Genomic DNA, 24,250 nt, shown 5'->3' on the forward strand with positions numbered 1-24,250 from the left:
CCTCATGGCCTTAAAACTTCATGCAGTTCACTTTCAGTCCTTTTGATTTTGGCCAAGCAAATGTTGGGGGCTTTTGTTTCAACTTGAAGCAAAAGAATAGGAAACTGCTCACATTCCTGGAGCTGGAGTGTCTCAGCAGTGGGGCGCCTAAAACAAAAGTACACGGGGGCCATAGGGGTGTTTAATTTGTTTGTTGTTTCTACAGTGACTTTTATTGCATTGGAAAGGCCTGGAATTGACAGGCCTTGAGAACTGATTGCTAAAGTTTCCACATGCAAAACTTAATGTGCAAAGGGAGGTTTGAGAGTCACCTCTCAGTGAAGGTCAGTATGAACACGGACGATTCAAGGGCCTTTCCCTCATCTCCCTCCCCCAGCATTCTAGGATGCTTCCTGGTGGCCCACCTCCCCTCTGCAACTATTTGGTTATGGATTGCACAGTCTCTTATCTGATAGCCAGTGACAGCATTTATGGAATATGAGATAACTTCTTCTCTAACTCTTGGGGCCTTATGCATGAGAAAGTGTTGCATGAAATCTGGCTGCCCATATCATATGCTTGTAGAGGACCTCTTCCTGGATAAATTTGGTTGACTGCGTGGCTGGGACTGTGCCAATTTAGCAAGTCCATGACCACACCATGCAAGCAAAGAAGACTTGAGCATCGTGAGAGTTTTCATTTTCATGGTACTTATTTATGTATGGATTTTCATTATTGCAAACCTAAAAAGCCATGCAAGCAAAGATAGGGGTGGATAGGGAAGCAAGGCTAATTTCTACTCCAAATGTAAAGGAAGGAAAACCTGTTAAGAGATCATTGATGTGGATATCTAAGCATTCAGATACATGTGTGTTGAAGGTGCTGTGATATTAAAGAAGCATCAGACAGCTGCTTTTTTTGCATTATTCTTAACCTTTGATCCGAACAGGTGAACTGAAGAGCAAGCTCTGTTCCCTTAAGGAGGTAGGGTGGTCAAGGAAGAATTCGCAGGAATCAAAGTATGGGGTTGGTTGCCAGTGCCCTTCAAAGCACCTTGCCTCACATCATGCCTAGTATGTAATAAACTGATATCACATTAGCAAATAGATGCAGATGTTCTTTGTTTGCACAGTTGCTGTTCTTGAAAGAAAGAAACATGACAGCTGAGATGAATCAGGCCAAAGACGCACTTGGTCCAGCACGAGTGGCACCCTGGCCAAGCAGGTGCCACAAGCAGGTCCTGGGGGCAGCAGCTCCTTCCAGCTTGTGAGCCCTAGTAATAAACAGCATGCTTCCTCCAGTACCAGCGTGTAGCCAGGGGGACTGCTACTCACAGTAGTTGGCAGATGCCACTAGATCTTTCTCTTGCATGAATGAATTCTATACCTTAACTATGTATGGTGTGAAGAAACAGGTTTCAGAATAATAAAGGGAAATAGCTGCAGGATTGGGCCAACTGCCTACATAATGATATTTGATGTTGATAAATAGCAGTTAAATCAGGACAATATGTTACTCAGCTTGCTGTAAAATTGAACAAATCTTCTGTTGTCCACTTGTTTTTGCATGTTCCCGGTTCTACTGAAGGTTTGCTTGCAGTTCCTCTGCTGCTTCAGATCTTCAGCCTTCTAAGTTTTTTGTCCTTTCCTACTACCTTTTCCTTTTTAATCCTTTGTTCTTTTTCCATGGTTTCCCCCCAACCTTGTAAACCTCCTTGTTCTACATCCATCTCTTTCCTTTCTGCCCTGAGATTCTCTCCTTGAGGCTTTTATTCTGTGGTCTGTCCCATCTTTTCCTTCCCCCTTAGAGTCTTTGGGACATTTTAAAAGTCCCTGCCCCTGTTCTCTTTAACTGAGTCCTAACTGTGGCTGGGCAACTAGGTAAACTCAGGGGCCTGTACAGCAATCTCAGGTGTCCTACTTTTTCTACTTATACCTGTTTCCCACAGCATACATTTTTGTGACTCTCTATCATGCCCTTTTTAGCCTGACTTTTTATAAGCTAAAAAGCCCCAAATGTCATAGTCTTTTCTCAAAGCAGAATTGATCATTCTTTCTGTGCCACTTTTCTGACTAGCCCTGGATAAGTTTCCTTTGCTTTTTATACCTCTGCAGTATCCCTTTTGCAGTGCAGTGACACAACCTCACACCTGTTCTCTGTCACAGCTGAGATAAAATTTCAAGAATGATTCCTTTTTACCTTTCCAGTTATATCTAGACATCACCAGTGGCTGCCATCTGATTTGGGCACATGCCCTGAAACTTGGAAAGACGGGTGCTAGGCAGGTTTCAACTGCGTCTATTCATTGGCTTTTGAACAGCTGGAGACAGCATGGTCTGTGGACATTCAGTGCAATGGCTTTGATGAAGCTAAGCAAGTTTGGGTCTGGGGATCAGCTGACTAGCAGGCTGCCTGAAAGCGCTTTATATTCTTTAATTCTGTCGGACCAGAACGAAGTCTAGCTTTGTATTTCCAACAGTGACCAATTTACCTCTGGGTGCTCTCAAGCAAGGTATGCAGGTAATCGCCCTCAGTTGTTCTTAACCCCAGCACCTAGTTATTTGATAGCATCATAACTGATTTTGGCCTTGCATTATGCAAGAAAGTTGTAGATCTGAGTAATGCTAGCAACGTAGCCAAGCTCAAGAGTATTAATGGATCAGATGAAAAGTCCACCTAAAAATCAGGTCATGTTAAGTACCTAAGCATCTTTCTTTGGGATTTTTTCTTGCCATGTATACTTTTCCATCACCCTCCCCTCGTCTGTCATGGCTTCTGTTTTTACATGATCAGTAGAAGTATGAAAGCCACGGACCACATAAGCAAACGTCTGCCTTTGAATGTGTATTTTAAGTATGTGACCTGTCTTTTATAAGTCAGTTTCTGTAGCATTAACACTGTCTGGCAAAGTATTCTAAGGGGATAGGCCTAGCTGAACCACTGAACTCACATGCAAACAGATTTTCTCTTATATGCTACTAAAATATTTGCACTGTAAGGTCCTTCTGCTGACTGAACAGACACAAAAAACAAAAATACAAGAGCAAAGCAAAAGCCTTTGCTATAGTAAATATCAGTCAGCAGCTCATGAGTTCGAATCAACATCAAGCCTTGTATATTTTTGAACTGCCTATTCACAGACAGTCCTCATGACCTGATGAATTACGCTTCAGAGGACCTTCTCTGTCCCCCTGGGAGCTGGTGAAGGAGATGGTATGCAGAGACTGGTCTTGGTGATGGCACCTCCATTTTGGGACTGCTTGCCTGATGTACAGTAAAATATGCTATAGTCCCAAGGCAATACCTTTCAACTAGTCAAGGCCATTAGTGTTCAGTAAAATCGCTTTTGTTGTTTTCAGGTCTTCCATATAATTTTGGTGATATCAGTGTTATATTTAATGATTGATGTCTTCCATATTTTAGATGGATGTTTGCTTACTGCTATTAATTTGCTTCAAATTTAAGCTTGAACATTTTTTTTAATTAAAAGGCATGATTGGGATTTTTTAAAATAAGAAAATAATGCTGGTGCTCTGTCCTTTTGAACTACTGAAATTCCCAGTTCATTGGTATAATAAGGGCAATTAGTGAACTAACTGGTGGTCTTAGCAGATCATTTTGTTGCAAAACCGTAAGCCACCCAACTCACATATAGTTAGAAGAAATGCATATATTACTAAAAATAGATTAATTGACAAAATGATATAAATAATCTGGGGTATTTCATATTGTAATGCCATCAATCATTTGTAATTATGGGTCAGCCTCCTTTCATGAAGGTTGATCAGTAGTGTTTCCATTTTCATGTTATATTCCAAATATTTCACTTCATATATATGTATTTCTTCTTTTTCCCAGGGTCATATCAATAGCATATCTGGCTAAGCATAGCCTAAGATAAACAGAAGAGTATAACAACAATTATTCCAGAAGTGATCAAGAGAGTAGTAGCATATGTCATGCCAGGGAACTGGTAGAAATATTGCATACAAATCAAAGGATCCCTAAGAACTTTCATGGCTGCTAGTTCACTTGGTGTGTGCTGCTACTTAGGAATGGAACTGGAACTGTGGCATCCTTAGCCCTTCCTCCACTAACCCTCATTAAACTATCTTTGACATTAAGTTAAAGGTCTCCAACAAAGTTCCTTATTTTTGCTCAGTAGGGCAATATTTTATGCCTGTTAACTCAGAAAGTCAGCCATTATTTGTATAATTAATCACTCTCTCCATCTCTTTCCAAATCTTCCATTGGAAAATAATTACTAAAAATAAACAGAGAAATAAAGATGCTTGTGTAATGGGAAAACCAGAATCCCAACTGATCGTAGGATTTTATCAGTAAGGGGTTGTTTTCCCTGCTTGAATTTGATTTAAAGCAAGTCATTTCTGTTTAAAGCAGGATGTCCTTTCTCGCCAGCTTGTCCACATTCTACTTTTTCTCCTCAAGAGGATTCCACAGAATACTCAAAGGGAATTTGAACAGTGTCCTCAGTTTTTGTTTCCTATTGCTCTCTTGTGGTCACTCAGAAGAATTACATATATTCCCACCTCACTGGTGAGAAAAAGAGAACAGAGTGTGTATGTGTGTGCACACATGTGGAATTGATTCTTAAAAGACAGCTATTGGGGCGGGGAGGGGGGTGAGAGAGAGAATTTGGAGGTTCCATGCCTAATGGTAGGACAGTGCAATGTGGCCAACAGTGTATGGAAGACTCCACAGTTATGCGCAGAAACATTAATTTGTAGGTTCCAAATAAAGCCAAAACCACACACAATCAATGCTGATGATGGCTGACCAGAAGCCTACCCAAGCTCTCAGGCCTGACTCTCATTCTTTCTGCCTGATGAGGATCCTATATGCTTTATTGAGATTTAGTCACTTCGAGCGAACAGAGCCACTGGGGAAGGGAAATAATAGGATCAGAGGCAATGAATTCTGCCCCATCACTATAGTTCAGCTGTGAGGGGAACAGAGCCTCCTGGAACAGATAGGCTGGAGGTGTGCATTGTGAGGCATGGAACTCAAGCAGCATCAAGAAACTTCATTCCCATTCTTGCAGCATAGAGCTTCTGGCTCACCTGAGCCCCAGGAACAACAGCGTTGCAGTGCTATATGGCTGCGGTCCAGGAAGCTACTCACCTAGCTCCAGAAGTCAACCATTCTGCCTTACAGGGGACCCTTCTCAATTGTTTACCCCTTCCTGTAATTTCTCGCAGGCCAGCTTGCCTCCTTTTAATAGCAAACACTTTGGTCAGGCTCAGCCAGTGGGACCATTAAAAAGGCCCACCCACTGAGAAGGCTGATGGAAATCTCTAAGTCTGCAGAAAAATAATAGTTTGTATAGATCTATAAGTTCTCTTTTAAATGACAGAAGCACATGCCCAACACTTCCCGTAGGACCAGAAAGTGAGCAATGTGGATATGTACTGTATCATAGAATCATGGAAAAGAAGAGTTGGAAGGGGCCATGAAGGCCATCAGTTCCACCCCCTGCTGTTGCAGGACACCAGGTTACACCATTCCACGCAGATGGCTATCTAGTTTCTTTTTGAATGTCTCTAGTGTGGGAGAGCCCACCACCTCTCTAGGCAGCTGGCTTCACTGTTGCATTGCCCTGACAGTGCGGTATCTTTTCCTGATGTCCAGCCTGAATCTGCTGAATCTGGGTTGTCACAACTTGAATTGATTATTCTGTGTCCTACACTCTGGCTGTAGCAAGAAGTGTTCTTGACCTTCCTCTTTGTAAACCCAATTGGACTTGGATTAACATAAAGGATTTTCAAATATTCAACAAGTATATTTGAAAGGTGTTGATAGTAAGATTCCTTTCCTGCCATGCCCCACACCTTCTCCAACCAAGAGGGAGCACACTTCATCATGCAGAAAAGGCCCTGCAAGGCCTGTGGCATTGATATGGCCTGTGGCTAAGAAACAGTGTGCCATGACCAAGTAGTCCCTGTCACACTCCTTCTGACTGCAAGCCTGACAGCCAGGAGTCTGTCTATCAAAGAACAAAAGACAAATGCTAATGGCTTTAAAGACCAGAATAAGAAATAGATACCAATTCCACACAGCAAATCTCATAATGAAAGATGCAGACTAAAACATTTAGGTGTGAACCAGATCAACAAGGTGCAGATTTCCATGTGAAGAGTGACAGTAAGGTCTACAGCATACAAAAGAAAGAAGTGCATTTTACAACTCTTGGTCGTCATATTTAGAAAGCTTGTAGTGCGCAAGATGCCGCACCCCCCCTTGCTCCCTCTTTGCTTCTCCAGCTAAGCACTTACTTGATGCCAGTAGCTGGAGAAAAGTCCATCGTGTTAACTTCCCCACAATGCATGGGAGAAACAGGCCATTGAAGAAAGTCAGAATCATTATGGTTACCAGGCAATGCTGCCATGAACCTGCAGCCAGGAGGCCAGGAATCTGGGAGAGGCAAATGGCAGCACTGGTGGACTGTGCCAGGTGCCCAAGGATACCAGGTATTCCTGCTGCTAGTCCTGCTATAGCATTTTAATTGTTCCATTTATTTCACTTACATTATCTTAGTAATTCTTATAATTGTGCAAGGTAGCCAAGTATTATCATTGTAGAAAGAAGTCACTGAGACTGAAACATTACTTCGCAAAGGACATCTACTGGCTTCAAGATAGCACAACATTTGACGCTGAGACTCACACTCACACACAACTCCCTGCTGTCCCTGCCACACAGATTACAGTAGCTCTTGATTTTCTGTACCTAAATCTAGAGATTGAGCCAGTATTGTTGGTTTCAGTCCTCTTAAGGGCAATTTATATTATGCAAAAAATGGCAAACACATCACCTAAAAACCTTAAGCTACGCTGATCAGTGAGATGGATTTGGTGAGTATTCCTCCTTTCAGTGGCTTCTGAAAAATATACTTGAGAAATGGGAACATCAGAATCCCAAGTGACTGCCCGATTTGTATCAGTGAGGGGTTATTTCTCTGGGCCTGAATTGATTTAAGCCAAGACAACTTCATTTAAAGCAGGATGTCGTCTCTTCCCAGCATGTCAGTATTGTACTTTTTCTCCTCAAAGAAAAATGCTCAAAGGATGAGTATGTTTTTCCAAGTAAGATTATGTCTCCTTGCAAGGACTCTCTAACTTAGCCTTAATGCCTTTAATCTTTGTCAGGCTTAAATGTCACATCACTCACAGATGTGGTTTAGGATTCTCCTCCCTTCATTCTACACTTCACTCACTATTTGCTCAATCGGCAGAGTGAATCAAAGGCCTTTCCATAGGCCACACTACACAAGCTATATGTGATGGTTTGTTTTATTTGGCAATCTTTTCCAGTGTGTGATTTGTTGTCTGCAGGTTGATTCATAGTTAGGAAATTACTCTGAATCCTGGCAGGGACTGTGGTTGATTAAAGTCCAGAAGTTCCTGTAGGCTGTCCACCAGTTTTGTTTTTTGGTCCACTTTACATTTGCGCAATAATAAAGGTCATCGAGAAATAGACATGCTATCTACACAAGTATTAATAGTTTGCTTGCTATTTTTTACTCTTTCAAGGCACATGTACAGAAATTACTCTAAAATGAATCCATGCATGGTTAACTGTCCTTCCAAAAACAGGAGAGCAGACCTACATCTCAGACTGACGCTCCATGCAGCCCAGCATTCTGCTTCTGGCAGTGGGCAGACAGAGGCCTCTTTGGGAGAGGATCATGAGCAAGAAGCTCAAGAAGGCTTTACTGTGTGTTCTCAGGACCCAATATGGAGAGGTATACTACATCTGGAAATGGAAGTTCTAGTTGGCTGTTGTAGCAAAGAACTTCTGATAGTCTTATTCTCCATGAATTTGTTTAATATTATTTAAAAGTGATCTAAAAGAAAGGCCAGAACCACATCTTGGAGTAATGAATTCCAGAAGTTAATTATGTGTTCTGGGAAGAAACGCTTTGTCAGTCCTGAACCTGTAACCAATCAATTTTACTGTGTGCTTCTGGGAAAACAGCACATAATCCTGTGGCACCTTAAAGACAAACAAATTTATTGTTGCCTGAGCTGGGGTGGGTGATACGTGCTCCAGCCCCCACTAATCCTCCCTGGAACTCCCACCAGCTTCCACTGTCCTCCATATTGATGGGGATCCAACAGCATTTTTTAAGGATCACTGCTTTGCCACCTAAATGGCTATTATGTGGGCTTCCTAAAGACATGTTTAGCTCAAAAACAACCTCAACTTGTTCTTAGGAAGTCTTCCTAGTGGTTTGCTGCTGAATTTCATCCACAAATTTCTGGATTTTTGTTTTTGTTTTAAATTGCCACTGGGAATTGCAGCTGCAGTTGGAATGTGGCCATATGGGAGTCCTAGGGCAGAAGAAGTTGGCCTTTGGACCACCCAAAGTTGCTCACCTCTGAAATAAACTTTTGTGTACAGATATAGTCCACTTCATTAGATGTGTGAAGAGTTATCCTTGGTTGGAGATAAATTTACACATGTATGGCAGAGGTGGGGGAAATGTAAAAGGTGAGATCAGGGGAACTGAAATGCAGAAAGCGCACATAGTGATAATTACCTTAACAGTGGCCATTTACAAAACTGTTCTTGGTTGATGACACGGATGTCCTTGCTCTGGTGCAATGATTAACACATGTAATGTGATCAAAAGCTTTCTCCCTGTTCCGGCCACAGGAAAGGGAGATGCATCTCTTTATGAACCGTAGTACAGTAGTTTTGTTTTGAGTTCTGGTCATAAAAGAAAAGGAGAGAAATATTTATTTCCAGTCTTTAAAAACAATCACATTTTCCTTGCACCGATGCAGTAGACAGATGCATGAGAGAAGGCAGAAATAAATGGCTGTGTGGGTGTTTTTCCCCCTTGTTTAAAACAGATCAGAGGACATGGGCTCTTCAATATCAGAAAGGCAGAGGGATTGGGTTGCTAAACACCCATCATGATTGGAATTATGACAACCTATCATGGGTGACAAGTCTTAGTGGGTTGTCATTTCATACAAACTCAGACCGTTTCCCACAAGCCACCCTGCCAACCCACTGCTTGCTGTTGGGGCTATTTTATCCAAGATGGGCTGCTGTGTCCTCTGAACCTGGGTTATTGTTCCCATCATTAAAACTGGGACGGAATGAGCAAGCTGTTTGGAAAACTGCCTTGGAACTTTTGCCAAGCTATCACCGGTGCTAACCACCAAGTGCCCTGCTGCAAGCATGAGTCCTTTTTCCAGCTCTAGCAACTTGCCCCTCTTTTTTTTTTTGACCATAGTTGGTGACCTCTGGGTTTGAGATCATAATCACCACGAGGACAACCAGTGACAACCCCTTCAAAGTGCCCAATTGGCATGAAATCTTTAAAAAATGTGCCTGCCATGTCCATAAATATTGTTGTCTGTTTTAGTGTAGCCACACTCCCACAACTATGGAAGTGTGCAGTTCCATGAGTGCAAAAATAAGAAGCCTCAGTGGGCCATGACCTGATGAATACCTGCCAAACAACAGCAGGTACCAACCATAGATGTTGACCTGGGAGGCTCCATATAAGGCATTTATCTACTTTGCTTTCCCTTAAGAGCTATCAAAAGGGAAGCAATCACTACAGGGCAAAGGAATGAAGTTTGTGAAAAGAAGGTGATGAGATCAACAGTTGCACCATATTTGGGGTCCTGTACATTTTGCACTTTTCCTTGAGACACTAGCTGCTTCAAAAAAGAGCATCCCAGACCATTCTGGGGGGATGGGGACTTGACACCTACCTGTGGGTGACATATACTGGTAATGGAACACTTTCATTCTGTGTAAAGATGTATAGGATGGCACACTAAAGACCTTTTCCTCATTTAAAATTACAGAATAATGTGAACCATTTCCCCCTGCTCCCAATTCCTCCTAAGAAGAGAAATACAAGACCTGCAGACCTAACACATCATAGGGATATTCTACATATTACACAGAGTAAATTGCAGAACTGTGGAGTTGTACAACTACTTCCAAACTGTAGTTGTGAAAGTTCCTTCCACATCTGTACGACTACAGTCCCCTCTTACTTTGCTTGCCTGTTCATGGGCAGTCTTAAATATTATAGCAGGTCAAACTATGCTGTTTTTACCCTCTTAGGTAAAAAGAGGTAGTAGAAAACCAAGGTGGTAAAATTTTGAAATGTACCACTACAGATCGTGAAAGTGTGTGTTACTTTGCAGTACTTCCATCATGTAATAAGCTAGCACATCAGGGCTGAAGCTTTCTCCCTTTTCCGTTGCCTGTCTAGATGCAGGGAAATAGTATACTTTGCTGTGCCTACAGGTTCTGCTTCCAAACCCCACCATACCTGTTTCAGATTTTGCTGGGTTTAGCTTCAAGTTCTTACATGGGGGTTCTATTCATGCTCTCCTGAATGTAAGCAGAACTTCCCACCTGCTTGGGAATCCTGTTTTATCAGGATTCTGGATGGTACAGGGGGCTCTACTCACTGTCCAGGAAGCATGTGTAAAAGAGCCCGTAAGAACGTCTTGCATTGCATGTGGCCCCGTACCTGTTATGTATCCATGTTTATAGACCTTGTGTGGATTCAGTATGCACACCTGCACTTTAAAGTGGCACAGTCCAGAATAGTACAGTCCAAAGTAGTACATTTTTCCATCAAAGCCTGCCTATTTTACAGAATAGATTTTAGACCCATTTATGGAATGTTAGAGATGTATTGCCATGACTCTTTTTCTAATATTGCCTAGGTGATTGATTGATTGACTGATTGATTGATAGGTTTTGTGCCCCATCTTTCTGCCAAAAAATAGCACTCAGAGCAGTAATGTGAGAAATCAGAGGATGTGTCAGGGAAGCTCACACATTGAACGTCTAGGATTGCTTCTTTTGTTCGTGCGGCTGCTCCTGTGCCTTGAACATCTGCCAGATGCGCACCAAGTTAGCAAGGATGTGAGGAACCCCACCCTCCACCCACCACTGCTTCTGTGCCAGAAAGAGTTTCACCTGCTAATAAAATGAAAAATAAATGCATTCACCAGATCAATAGCTGTACTAATTATTATATATGTAGTTGGCATGCTTTAAAATTCAAATTTCAGCCTGATTTATGGCTGGCCATGTTCTATGAACCTCTCTTTTCTCAGACCCTTCAGTATTCTTCATCCTTTTAAAAATCTTTTCATGACCACCAGGGGACACTACGTTTCACCTCCTGTGGTAAGCAGATGCCAGCCAGATCCTGTTTGGGGACCCAGCAGACTTTATCCTTTCCCATTTTTGGGAGCTTCTTGTGGTTTCCTTATCCAGCAAAGTCAGTGAGTGAAAGAAACCATAGAACATAATTAGGCAATTTTGTGAAATTAGCACTAAGTAGGACTGCGAGCTTTAGTCTACTGATTAAGCCAATTAAACAACAAAAGCTTTTCTTACAGATTAATGTTCTCCCATCCAACCCATCCCATGACTAATTGGTGGGATGAGAGTAAATCCCACCATGTAGGCTGTCCCAACTCTCTGCAATCTGTACCACGTTTGATGAAAAAGAAGCTTAAACAAGGCCTTTCCTCTTAGTTTCCAGCCAAAACTAGCATATATTTCTGGATAAGATTATCTTCAAGTAGTAAAACCACAAGCAAATGAAACTTGAGTGCATCACTGAAATTAGAATTGATGCATCTTTTAAAATATGGATCAGTTGGTAGCAGGTGGGGAAGATTCATGCTACTTAATCTATGAGGAGCCAATGGCAGGTGGTATAGCTAAAATGGCAGCCAGGAGTGGAGGCCTGCTGGTGTTAGCCTAGAATGCAGGCGATCCAGGTTCAAGTCCCACTCCCCACCGTTGTGAAGAGACCCAATATAGTATAGTGGTTACTGTGTTGGACTGGGATTCAGGAAATCCAGTACTGGTCCCCATGTGCCCAGGAATTTTATTGGGTGGCTTTAAGCCCATCATTGAGTCTCAGCTCAACCAACTTCACAGGGTTGTTGCGAGAACAAAATGGAGGTGGCTCTTTGTAAGTTGCTTTGAGTCCCTTGCAAGAGGAGAAGGGATACAGTATAAATGTAATAATAAATTGTAGGAACCTGGCGGCTTTAGCAGGTCTGTTGGCTCAAGATCTGGTGTAGTTATGGCAACTGGTACCAGGTGCCACCACCAAGGGTAAAACAAACACACACTCTCAAGCATCCTTGGTCTCTTGGGAACAACTGGTTATGGATCTCACTGAGGTCCTTTGTGTTTGGCTTCTTTGTATCTTGCATGTGTCCTTAAGGGGACACAGCTAGATCACAGGTTTTACTTCACACATTGCATGCAAACAAGCTTTGAAATAGCTTTAATGTGACCTCAAAATACAATGTACTCCTTGTGAGACTCTCCTTTTTCAACCACCAAGTACAGGTCAGTGTTTTGGTGAGAACACAATAAAGGATTCAGGAAAAGTACAGAATAAGGAAGAAGTTGGTTAGACTCTGAGCACACAACAATAAACCATTCAAAGTGGCAAATAAGTGGCAAAAGACAAACTAAAAGTTGGCAGGGTGGGGAGGGATCAGTCTAGCTAGCACAACCCTGTGCAAACTCCCTACTTGGTTCCTTGAAGACCTTCTCTGTCTATGGTAAAGTTCTCCCCATGCCTGTGTCAGGTCTTTCCTTCTTCTAGGGGGAAAGGCTATGTCTGCAAGCCTATACCAGAGAAACCTTGCTGCAATCTCTTATGGTGCTGGTACAGGAGCCCCCAAATCCTTTTAGAGTGGAAGATATCTCCTCTGGTCCATCCCTCCTTGCCTGGACTTTCTGGTAATGGCCCATCCTCAGTTCTGAGATGGACTCTAGAAGACTCTTTAGATGGGTGCTAGAAGACCTGGGCGGTTCACTATTCAATATGCTGTCTGAGTGGCAGCACTGGGCTTTCATATGAATTCAGCCTGGACGTCTGCACTGCAGTACCAGGGTCAGATGACCAGGCCTTTCGCTCAAGCAGCAACCTGCTGCTGATGGCCAAAGACAAGGTTTTGTCTTTTGCATCCTTGTCAGGCTGAGTGGGCAACTCCAGGTAACATCAACAAATAGCAACAAAAATCCATTAAGGCCCAATCGTATTGTCCCCAGGAACAGAAGTTATACAGAGTTCCTTTTCTGTGGATTAAGAGAGGTCCACCCACAGAGATTTGCCCTAGAAACCCACGGCAACCATGCCAGGGGTACCACACTGAAAACAGCACAAAAGTGCTCTGAGTACGATTTTTCTTGGGAGGAAGGTGGGGTATGAATCAAATCCATATTTACGAATAAAGCAAACATCCCCTGGGAGCTGTACCTCTGGGAGTGAAGATAGGGGGCAGGGCATGTTGCTATCTTGTTTCCCACTGAAACCCATGGAAGGGAAAATGAAAGGGAAAAAAAACCATGGCATCTCAAAAGTGTGTGTGTGTTGTGGGGGAAAGCTGCATCCCCCACTTTATGTCCTAGCTGGCAAGGGCTTAGCAATGCTTAGGAAAAGGGATGCTCATCTGTCATGGATCGTCTCTCCCTCTGTCCACATAAAGCCTCGTACGTCTGATCAGTACCATCTCAAAAATGTGTGTGGGGCTTGAAGGCAGCCTTGCAAGTGATCAAGTGCAACGGAAAGTGCTTTAAAAGTAACTAATAGTCTGTATTGCAGAAATACAAGACATGTTATCGTTCTATTTGTCATATGTATTTTGTAAAGGAAAATTGCTATGTAGGAAAATAAGGGATTGTAATAATGATTAGATGCATGGCTTGTTTTATAATTTTGTAGTTAATAATAAAATAGAATGATATTTACTATGATTATACTTGATTACCATAAGAGTTTTGAGGTATTCATTTCACCCCACTATCATGCTGAATGGCTAGTCTGTCGAATTGCCAAATAGAAAGATGGCATCCATAAATGAAGATGATCCAAAATTGGGTTAACCAGAAGAAATTTATGGTGGCCAGCAGTTCAAATGCAACACAGTTAAACTGATTTACCAAGCAATTTGAATCTGTGTATATCCAATTTGTGCAGGGTAACCTTATATTGAGTAGTGCATTCTTATGCATCTTGTTTGCGAGTAACTCTCACCATGCTCAAGGAGGTTTGTACTCTGGTAAGGTTTTACCATATATAGAAGTTAAACCCCAGGATTAAATTGCTTTGTACTGAAATGTAATTCTTATAAGAATAAAGCTATTGATGTATTTGACATAACCATACAGGAGCTCCGTTGTCTGCTTGTCTGAAGCTTTAGCCAGATTCACAAGCAGATGTACCCTGTTGTGAGGAATTTTGTATTGTTTTCTCCCATCTCGACTGAGCCCCATCCCGTAGTGACCCTACAATTCTCTACTCAGTTGTCCGTATCAGTGAGGAATGGGGCAGCTCAGATCATGTGGCTCACTGGAACAGATGCCAGCTGGCTCTTCGAATAACCAGTCAGCCTTGGTTATTCCCCCAGGTTACACTGCTGCAGTGTGCACTGTGAGGGACTGCCCTTGAAGATGATGCAGACATTTCAACTGGGACAGAATGTGGCAGCTAGAACATGTGTGCAGTTTGGTGTTGGGATCCTATTATTCTCATTTTGTATTAGTTGCATGGATGCTTGCTAGTTTCTGAGCCCAGTTCAAGCTGAGGTTTTGGCCTTTAAAGCTCTAAATAGTCGTGACCACAGTGCTCGCCCAAGTACTGTGATTAGCTTCAGAGACTCTTCTCTCTGCCCCAGATGCAAGAGACATTGGGTACTAGGTTTCTCAGTGGTGGCCCCACACCCTTGCAGTTCCCTACTCTGTGAAATGTGTAAGGGCGTTATGCTATTGGCAATTTTATTGGCAATTACTTTCCTACTTATCCCTAAGATGGAATTTGCTGTTTCACTGCATCCAGTAATGGGTCAACATTTTCATCAAGCTGTTCACCGTAACTCCAAGATCTCTTTCTTAGTCAGTTACTGCTGGCCCTTGAAATTGTGATTTTATTTATTTATTTATCTATTGCCTCAACATGCATCACTTTGTATTTTGCTTATACCAAACCACATTTGCCATTTTGATGCCCATACCTCAGTTTGAGGAGAAGCTTTTGGAGCTCTTCACAATCTCATTTAATTTTGCTCTCCCTAAATAATTTGGTGTTATCAGCAAGCCTGGTAACTTCACTGCTCACTTGTAACTCAAGTTCATTTATGGAAAGTTGAAGAACATTGGTTCCAGTATAGATCCCAGTGTTTAAAACTGTATATGCATTCTTCCACTGAGAAAATGTTCCATTTATTCCTGCTGTCTCCTTTTTGCTCTTTAACCAGTTACTGATTTATAGGAAGTCCTGCACTCTTGTTCTGGGACAGCTAAGTTTGCTTTCTCAAAAGACTTGACAGTCTAAGGCAGTGATGCCAAACCGTTTAGAGACTGATTGCCCAAACTGCAACCCAAAACCCACTTATTTATCACAAAGTGCTAACACTGCAATAAAACCTGAAAACTGAGATTTTAGTTTAGAAAAAAACAACTCACAGCCAGTCCAAGCAAATATACATATATATCCTTGACAGTGCACTGACTGGCCATATGAAAGCTCGGATGAGTCGTGACTAATGAGTCACAGCTTGTGACATCATCGCCTGGCACCGCTGCTCCTTTCTGAGTGTGTGCATGGCCCCTATGTGTGCTGTTATCTGATGCTCGGCTGCTGGGGCGATGCTGGGGCGACTTGGCTCACGTGCCAACAGAGAGGGCTCTGCATGCCGCTGTGGCACACGTGCCATAGTTTCGCCACAACTGGACTAAAGAATTCCTCTGCAAAAGCACTGTGGGTGACCATAATTGACTCCAAAACTAATTGATTCCGAGGAACATGCTATTGTCTCCCAGACCAGAATGCTCAGGGTGATCTTGAGATGTAAAATGAAATCAGAGCAGCAACAAAATGAGGAAGTGTTATAATAATTGGTCACTTCAACTACCTCCACACTGAGTGCATAAATCCATGTTCCGGTCCTGACAAAGAAATTAAATTTCCCAATGTCTTAAATGACTGTATCGTAGAACAGTTGGTCAAGGATAAGGATATTGCACGAATGAATCCTTTTTAGCTGTGTTTATTGCAGTAGACACAGGGCAGATATTTTTACCTGAACTGATATTTGCAGGAACAGTGTTTGAGGAACTGAAACAAATAGTGGTGACAAAAGATGAAGTTCTCCACTTTACTCACAAACTCAGAGTGAATAAATCACTGGACCCAAATACTATCCATCTTGGATTTCTTAAAGAACTCAAATGTGAAATTGCTGACCTTTCCATAAAAATATGTTACTTACCCCTAAAATCAGGTCTTGTGCCAGAAGACTGAAGAATGACCAATTAGCACCAATTTTTAAAAAGGGATCCAGGAAATTTCAGGCCAGTTCAAACAATGTCTGTTCTGGGAAAATTGGTTTAAAGCATTAGTAAAGACAAAGACAGTCTTTAATCCCAACTGCAATAACAGTTGAGAAAGAAAGATCAAGATGAAAAAGAATCAATGTGCCTTCTCCAAAGGTAAGTCCTGTTTCACAAATTGTTTAGAATTTTCTAACAATGTCAAAAAGATATGGACAGGAGTGATCTGCTGGACATTTCCCTTTAGGTTTTCATGTCTGGTGGACTCTGGATTGTCTTTGATGTATAGACCAGTATCTCCCCCAGGACATCCCTCCTTGGCTGTCCTATACAGTTGAGATCAAAAGATGATTGCATCTCACTGGTTCTCTCCAGTGTACCAGATTTCTGTAATGTCCAATGTGTATTCTCCTTTAAAACCAGGCACTCCACCTTCCCTGTCTTGGTGGAGATCAAGAATAATTCCAACAGGACAGTGAGGTGTGGGAAGAGACAGGTGTTGCCAAGATATGAGCTATCTTAATGGCAACTGTTCCCTTTCCTCTGTTCTGACGTGCCTTGGCTAGATGGCCAGAATCTGGCATCCAGCTCAGCTGGGTAGCGGGAAAGGGAGATAGGGACCTTTACCTCGTCAATCCTTACGTCCCCCACAAAATGCCTGTAGTCCTCCGAGTTTGGAAGGTTACAGGCATCCCCACAAGTTGCCTAGGAACAGCAGTGCACTAGGTGGATCAAATTATTATTCCTATTATTGCCATTATTTCTACCGAACCCCTGATAATGCAGTTCAACAAAATGCTTACACTCATTTTACTTAAATCAGAAGGACTCCTCCTGAATGTCCAAGTACTCTAATGTAAGTCGTTTGTGGACAGGAGCCAAAGTCAGCTTCACCACTTAATGAGAGAGAGGAAAAAGACGGCATTCTGAAATAAAACCTCATGATTGCATGTCATCCTCAATTAGACATGAGGATGAAAGGATACAAATATACCAACACCAATCCCAATTGAGGCTCATCTACCACACTGTCTGCTTATCTTAAAAAATAAAATAACACACAGATATATTCATGGAATTCCACCAGCAAGAATTGATCAAAACCACCATCGAGCTTTAAAAAAAGATGGAGAAAATAAGTTAAAACAAACAATGCATACCAAACGCTCACTCGAAAAGCCTTTCTGTCAAATTGTTGGAGATACAAACAGTTCTTCAGAATCATTTAACAAATGCTTTCTTTTCTCTAAACATAAGAATCATCCTTAATATAAACAACAGCTTCTCCTGCTAGTAGTCCAAGGAGCTGAGAAAGCTATGCAGCTGAAAACAGAACGAATCACAAACAGATTCCCAGCCATTCCCCTGATCTAGTAACTCTGCCGGCACGTGGTCTATCTTTGCCTGAACTTCTGCATGAACATCCTTTGCACATGATCTCATGTCACAGGAAAGGGTTTGTGCCAGGGGTGGACAGTCAGCTTTGCCTATGCCCATTCATAAGTTGTTTCCATCCTAGTTGCAGGCTGATGAATATTTGTAAAAATTCTGCATGGAAATTTGTATGCATATTTAAATGCATATTATTATTTCATTGCATTTATAGCCTGCCTTTTTTCCCTCTTGCAAGGAACCCAAGGCGGCTTACATAGTTCCCCCCACACCATTTTATCCTCGCAAAACAGTCCTGTGAGATGGCTTAGGTAGCCAAAAGTCACACAGGAAGGTTGATGTCTGACTGAGGAATAGGGCCAGGCTCTCCCAGGTCCCCAGTTCAGCACTCTGACCACCATGTCGCAGTGGCTTTCAGTACCAATTGGCTCTTGGTGGTGTTAGCTTATATATTTTCTCACAAAATACATGTTTCTAAATGCATTTCATCGAATGTAAGTATCCTAAACGTATTTATCATAACATAGCATTTTAAGGCACTCCTTAAAATGCCAAAAGCCAAAAGCAGCATCACAAAAATCAGAGAAGTCTGAAATCCATAGAACTGTTGCATTATGATTCACACGTTGCTGGAACTCACAGGAACTGAATTTTTCAGTTATCTCTAGCTTGGGTCTGTGATCTAGGCAGTAAGTTCCAGGAAGGGTGGAACCATAATGCCTTCTTGTAGAAGCTGCCTAGGGACTTTTAACCAACAGCTACAAGCACTCTTCTTTCAAAGAGGATTATGTATCCTTTGAAGCAATTCAGGATCCTAAGGCTGCAATTCTATGCATCCTTATTTGGAAGACTCATTTAACTCAATGGAACTACTTCTGTGTATGTATACGTATATCTACACAACTGCTCAGAAATAACCCCTGCTGAAGTCAGTGCGAATACACTCAGGAAAATGTGGATGGGACTGCAGCCTTAATCTACTTGCCCCCTTTCTAGACAAAATAGGGGAAAAACAGTTATTACAATAAGACCCTTCTTGAACCTGACTCTATTATGTATTAGACTGGCATAGAATTGTGCTTTTCTGTATCATAGAATATGCAGTCTATATATGTTCATTTAAAGCAAAGTAGTGGATATATTCTGTATGTCTTTTTAAAGTAATATCATATGTTCACAGAGAAAGACAAAACAGTAACACAAACATAATTTTTCCAGCAAGCATTCCTAGGAAGGTGATACTGTGGGCAGTAATAATATGCTATTTAATTATGATCTTACACTTTATTGTTCTGCATTGTTAGACATTTTTTGAATGCAAAGGATTTACAAATATTATTAAACAAATAGGTAAAAGTGATTGCTAATTAAACAATTGCAGCATACTTTAGGACTCTGGTTTGGTCAATTAATTTAAAATGATGCCCCTTGTGGATCAGGTAATCTATATTTCTTTTATGTTTTAAAGTACAGGTGTTTATACAACTTGGAAACAGTAGGCATCCTTCTAGGGATGCAGTCTTAGAGTTCAATGACACCTGCTTTGCACGCAGAAAGTTCCAGGTTCATGCTCCGGTTTCTTCAAGTGGCCCTGGGAAAGAGCCTTGCCTTTCAGGGGTGCTAATAGTCTAAAAGTTTGCTTTGATTACTATATACTGGGCTCCTGCCAAAGGAATAAATCTCATCTAAGCCACCTAGTTCTAACTATTGTAGCTCAAACTAATTCAATACAGGCAGATTGACAAAGAATTGTTTCTATTTATTTAGAATAGCCTTCCGGACCTGAGCTCTTCCAGATACTTTAACCTACTATGCATGTCATGCCTAGTAATTGGCAATGTTGTCTAGGACTGATGGGAGTTGAAGTCCCAAACATCTAGAAGGACCCAAACCAAGAAAGACTGATTCACAAATATTCAAAATGTTACATTGTCATTTATGAGCAAAAATAGTGTTTCAGTTTTGACTTGTGTACACAGAATGACTGTCAAATAGGAGAAAAAAAATCAAACTCTTTAATTCATTTTAAATTTTTCAAAAATACTTTGTACATAAGTAGGTGACCTAGCAATCTTGTATAAAGACAATATTTTGTTACAGAATTTTTGCCTAAATAAGTCCCTCTGCACAACCTGAAAAGGGGGAATGAGATGACCAGTCTTAAGATTGATTCAACTATGCATCTTTTGTCACTTGGATGAGCTGTGTTGAAGTTACAGTGTACGTGAATGACTGGAATATTTCAAGTCACCACAGACTTTCTAATAAAACTTTGAGATTTTCTCATATCCACCACCATTATTTTCCACCACCTTCCACATATTTTTCCTAAAACCCCCAAATAATTCAATTATGTATATAAAAAAATGCTCTAGTACCTCATTGCAAGGAATCTGAAATGCTGAGTAAGCACTTGCACACCTGGGATTTGTCCCACTCAAGTATTGGGACTGCACTAACCGCAGTGGTGCCCAGCCTATGGAATCTGTTCCCCAGAGAGGTCCGCATGGTGCCAACGTCATTCTTTCTGGTGTCAGGTACAGACCTTTTCATTCAATCATTATTTTAACAATTAATGCTTTTAGACATTTTAGGATTTTTTTCCCTCTTTCACAGTCGCATTTTCTATTTTCACCCTTTTATTGTGATGTGTTTTAAAAATTAATGTTTTATATGGTAGTTTGATATTTATTATATTTTTTATACTTTGTAAGCCGTCCTGAGCACTGGAAGTGTTAGGACGGGGTATAAATGTATGTAATAAATAAATAAATAAATAACCATAAAACCAAATCAGAACTAAAAGAACTACCTCACATTTTGGGGGAAACCCAAAGAACACGGAAAGCATGTCCTCTAATGTAACAATACAGCTCTCTCAATTTTGCTTTCAGCGTTTCTCACCTCACTCTCTCCATATAGATGCAACTGTAAATTAGCATTCTCTTTGCAAGGGAAGGGTTGGAGGGCAAACACCTCTTTCTTGCAATTCAGATTTTAAACCTAATATTATTTAAATGTGTATTCATACTTTGGGTATTTATAGTAGTATTTAGTGGCCATGCAATTAAATCACAGGAGGTTGAATCATGACACAGTCATGCTTAAAGCAGATCAACTAAAATCTATTGGACTTGATATGGCCATGAAATCACTGATTTCACTGTGATTTAGTCATGGCAATATTGAGTCCAATAGATTTCAGTTGATCTGCTTTAAGCATGACTAAGTCTGGATCTAACCCAGTGTGTTTTACAGAAAGGCAAAAGAATGTAGAATTGATGTAGAATTCTTTTAATTGCATTTGCAGTCCAAGAGTATCTAAAGAACCAGAACTTTATGAAATATAAATCAAGTGTTATTGCACCATAATCAGTGAAACCAAAAACAGTAGGCACAGAGCATTGCACAAGATGTATAAAAGCAGGGAAATCCAGTATCCGACATCAGTGGCTCTTACAAATTTAGAGTCCAGATTTTGGTTTTTCCATCAAAAGGAACTGCTGTTGCTGCCCTAAGAGAGGAGAATCATTCATCTGGAGGCCTCATCCAGTCATGAACATTTCTATCCAATCTGCTGAGGGTTTGACTTCCTTTGAGGGAACAACTCCTTGTTCAAGTCCTACTGGGATGTCTACTGGTATGGAAATCTTCCCAAATGAGATAACAGTGTTCGCCTGTCCAACCCCTCTCCCTAGAAGCTTCCATACTTGGGGGAGTGTATGACAAATATTCTTATTATCTCTAATCAGTGATAGAGAAAATGGAGATCACCTGTTTTTAAATTGATAGGCCACTGGATAACCGGACAGGGCTCTCAAAGTGGTAGACTACAATAAAATAAATAATTTTCAAAATAAATTTTATGTTACAGTCCAATTCTTACCAGCCTTTTAGATGAAATCTAAAGGCATTGAGTTACTGTTCTCTCTTGCTCCTTAATGGATCTTCTGAGTAAGAAAAAAGGATTAAACAGTGGGGAAACACAGGAGGGTTACCTGATAGAGACAATGATGTCTGGACTCCTCGTTAAATGCCATGAATGAGGCTGGGAAATTACATCATAAAAGTATCATTTGAATGTAATGCTTTATTTCATATATTCCTACGATTGATGCTGACCAGCTAAAGAGATTAATGATCTATTTGATGACATAAATCTATTATTATTATTATTATTATTATTATTATTATTATTATTATTATTTGAATAAATATGATACAAGCAAAAATGTAATAATGAACTGGAGCATCCTGTTCTGCCCAATCAATGGACCATTTTGTTGACATTCATCTCAGAAGGAGTAATGGATCCTGGGTTCAGTTTATTTTCTGAAAAACTGTTGCATATTGGAAAACGCAATGTTTTTTAGATAAGGTTCGTCTAAATTAGCCAACTGTTGGAAGTGTGATAATGCTTCTCTTACTCATATGTTCTGGCAATACCCAGTGCCTACTTGGGTGGAGGTAATAATATGAATGAACTTGGTGACATAAGTCTTTAATATTTACAGAACCATATCCTTAACTTTCCACTGGTCTCTCAGAACTTAATGGAAGGTCAGTGTAAATGGATCTTCTGCATTCCTTTCACAGCTAAAACATTAATCATACATCATAGGTAGGACAAATGTTCACCTGTGATAACATAAAGCCTTATGGTTAAAGACTTGATGAAGCTTTCAAGGTTTTGGGACGTAATTTATGAATGGACAATACAAGGATATCTGTGTTGCATCTGTAAGAATAGTAATATGCTTTGTTCATATATATATATATATATATATATATATATATATATATATATATGAACATATATATGAGAGTTACATGGTATATATGTATTCATTGTAATAGATTCACATGCATTTTGTGTACGGAAACTGTAACACTTTGTTTTATTCCTGTGTTTTTTGTTTTTTATTTTTGAAACTCACAGTAATTTAAAAAGGAAGGAAAAGTCTTGCCTGGCAATACGCAGGGGCCATGAGATGTCCTACACAAAGATGCTGCACCGCTCTCTGTGTCTCTTGCATCGTTTAATCCACATAGGTATTTTGCATTTCTGGTGTACTAATGTTGAAATGCTCGAGTGCTGACCCAGGCATGCCTATTTAAGGAAACTATGTTAAATTTAAGTGTGGTGTTTTGTTTTGTTATTTTAAGGAATTAAAAGAAAACACAATTAAAACCATACTACTTAGAGCAGTATAGGCAATGCAGTGCCCACAGGCTTCTTCCTTAGTGCGCAACAAACTTAATTTCAAAATATTGTTTCAAAATGTCTTCCCAGCAGCGAAGAGCATTCAAAACCAAGTGAGGGCCTTCAGCCGCAGTCATCGTGATTTAGCACGAGTGCCTCTGGACTCAGTGACATTCCTGGGAAATCGGGTTGTGAACAACCGCAAGCTAACACTTTCCTTTGCCGCACCAGCCACCGAGAAAGGGAAGGGGTGGGGAGGGGAAAAGGAACTGCCGTTGATGCGATCTAGATGCGGGGGACTAAAGAGACCTCAGGGGAGCTAAGAAGGAGTGTGGTGGGTTGTGGGAACATGCGGCATGGTCAAAGGAGTCAGCTGAAAGCAACAAGGGGGACAGAAGGCAGACAGCCAGGCAGCAGGGGGAGATAACTTGAGCAGCCAGATCAGCTGGGGTTGATTGTATATTTGTATGTCTGAATGCATTGGATGGAGAAGCCATTGCTGGCATCCTGGTTCTCTTTTACACATGCTTCCTTCAAAAGGAAGCTTTCTATCAGAGGGATACAAAGGAAGAAAAATCACGCTGGAATGGGTTACCGATGTACTTGCAGAAAGTAATGAACTGTATTGCTAATCCTCTAAAACATGGGTTGGTAAAACAAAAGAAAATAAAAAGTAACTTCTTTGCTCATGACTGCTTCCGTTAGAGTTACTAGCTTTGGTGTATTGTGGCACACAGCCTTAGCCCTAACCCAAACACTAAAAGTTTATTGGGTGAAACCAGGTAATTTTCCAGTCCACAGCAGGAAATGAAACTCAAAAATTGATCTGTCTACCTGTTTAATCTCTAATCTGCTTTTACTAAGTGTGCACAGCCTCGGTTTTCTGTACAAACATATCAGGATGCATGACATAACTCTGCCTTTTCACAGAGCATGGAAGATTGCCTTCCGTTAGACCTAAGTAGACCCATTGAAATGAATGGGACTCAAGTTAGAGCAACACTGGACACAGCCAGGCTTTGTGTATGATGTCCCATATAATCCCAGACCCAATTTTAACCCCTTCTTTCTCTAGATTGTAGTTACCATCCAAAGATCTGAAGCAAAAGAGTTTGCTCTTCTCTCCTACCTCATAACACATTTGCCTCTTATTTTGCCTCCAAATCATAATTTCCCTGTTCCTTCTATGATTTCCTGTTTCTCTTGCCCCTCTGTTTTTATGTAGGTGTCACTTTGCATCTTCTCTGGCTCCTCCCCTTTTTCTCTCTGCTCTCTCGCCTACTGGATGCATGCACTCTTGCATTG

At 41.0% G+C, this 24,250-nt stretch overlaps 1 long non-coding RNA gene across 1 annotated transcript; it reads right to left on the reverse strand.

Annotated features, from left to right (window-relative positions):
- Positions 1–5,551: 5,551 nt before the first annotated feature.
- Positions 5,552–24,188, reverse strand: LOC123025594. The gene is made up of 3 exons (XR_006415137.1): positions 24,178–24,188; positions 10,686–10,692; positions 5,552–5,635 (listed from the first exon to the last, which is right to left on the reverse strand). It is a non-coding gene; the product is annotated as an uncharacterized LOC123025594 (long non-coding RNA).
- Positions 24,189–24,250: the final 62 nt, after the last annotated feature.

The sequence above is a fragment of the Varanus komodoensis genome, unplaced genomic scaffold, assembly GCF_004798865.1.
Source record: "Varanus komodoensis strain SLA01 unplaced genomic scaffold, ASM479886v1 scaffold28, whole genome shotgun sequence".
Lineage (NCBI taxonomy): Eukaryota > Metazoa > Chordata > Lepidosauria > Squamata > Varanidae > Varanus > Varanus komodoensis.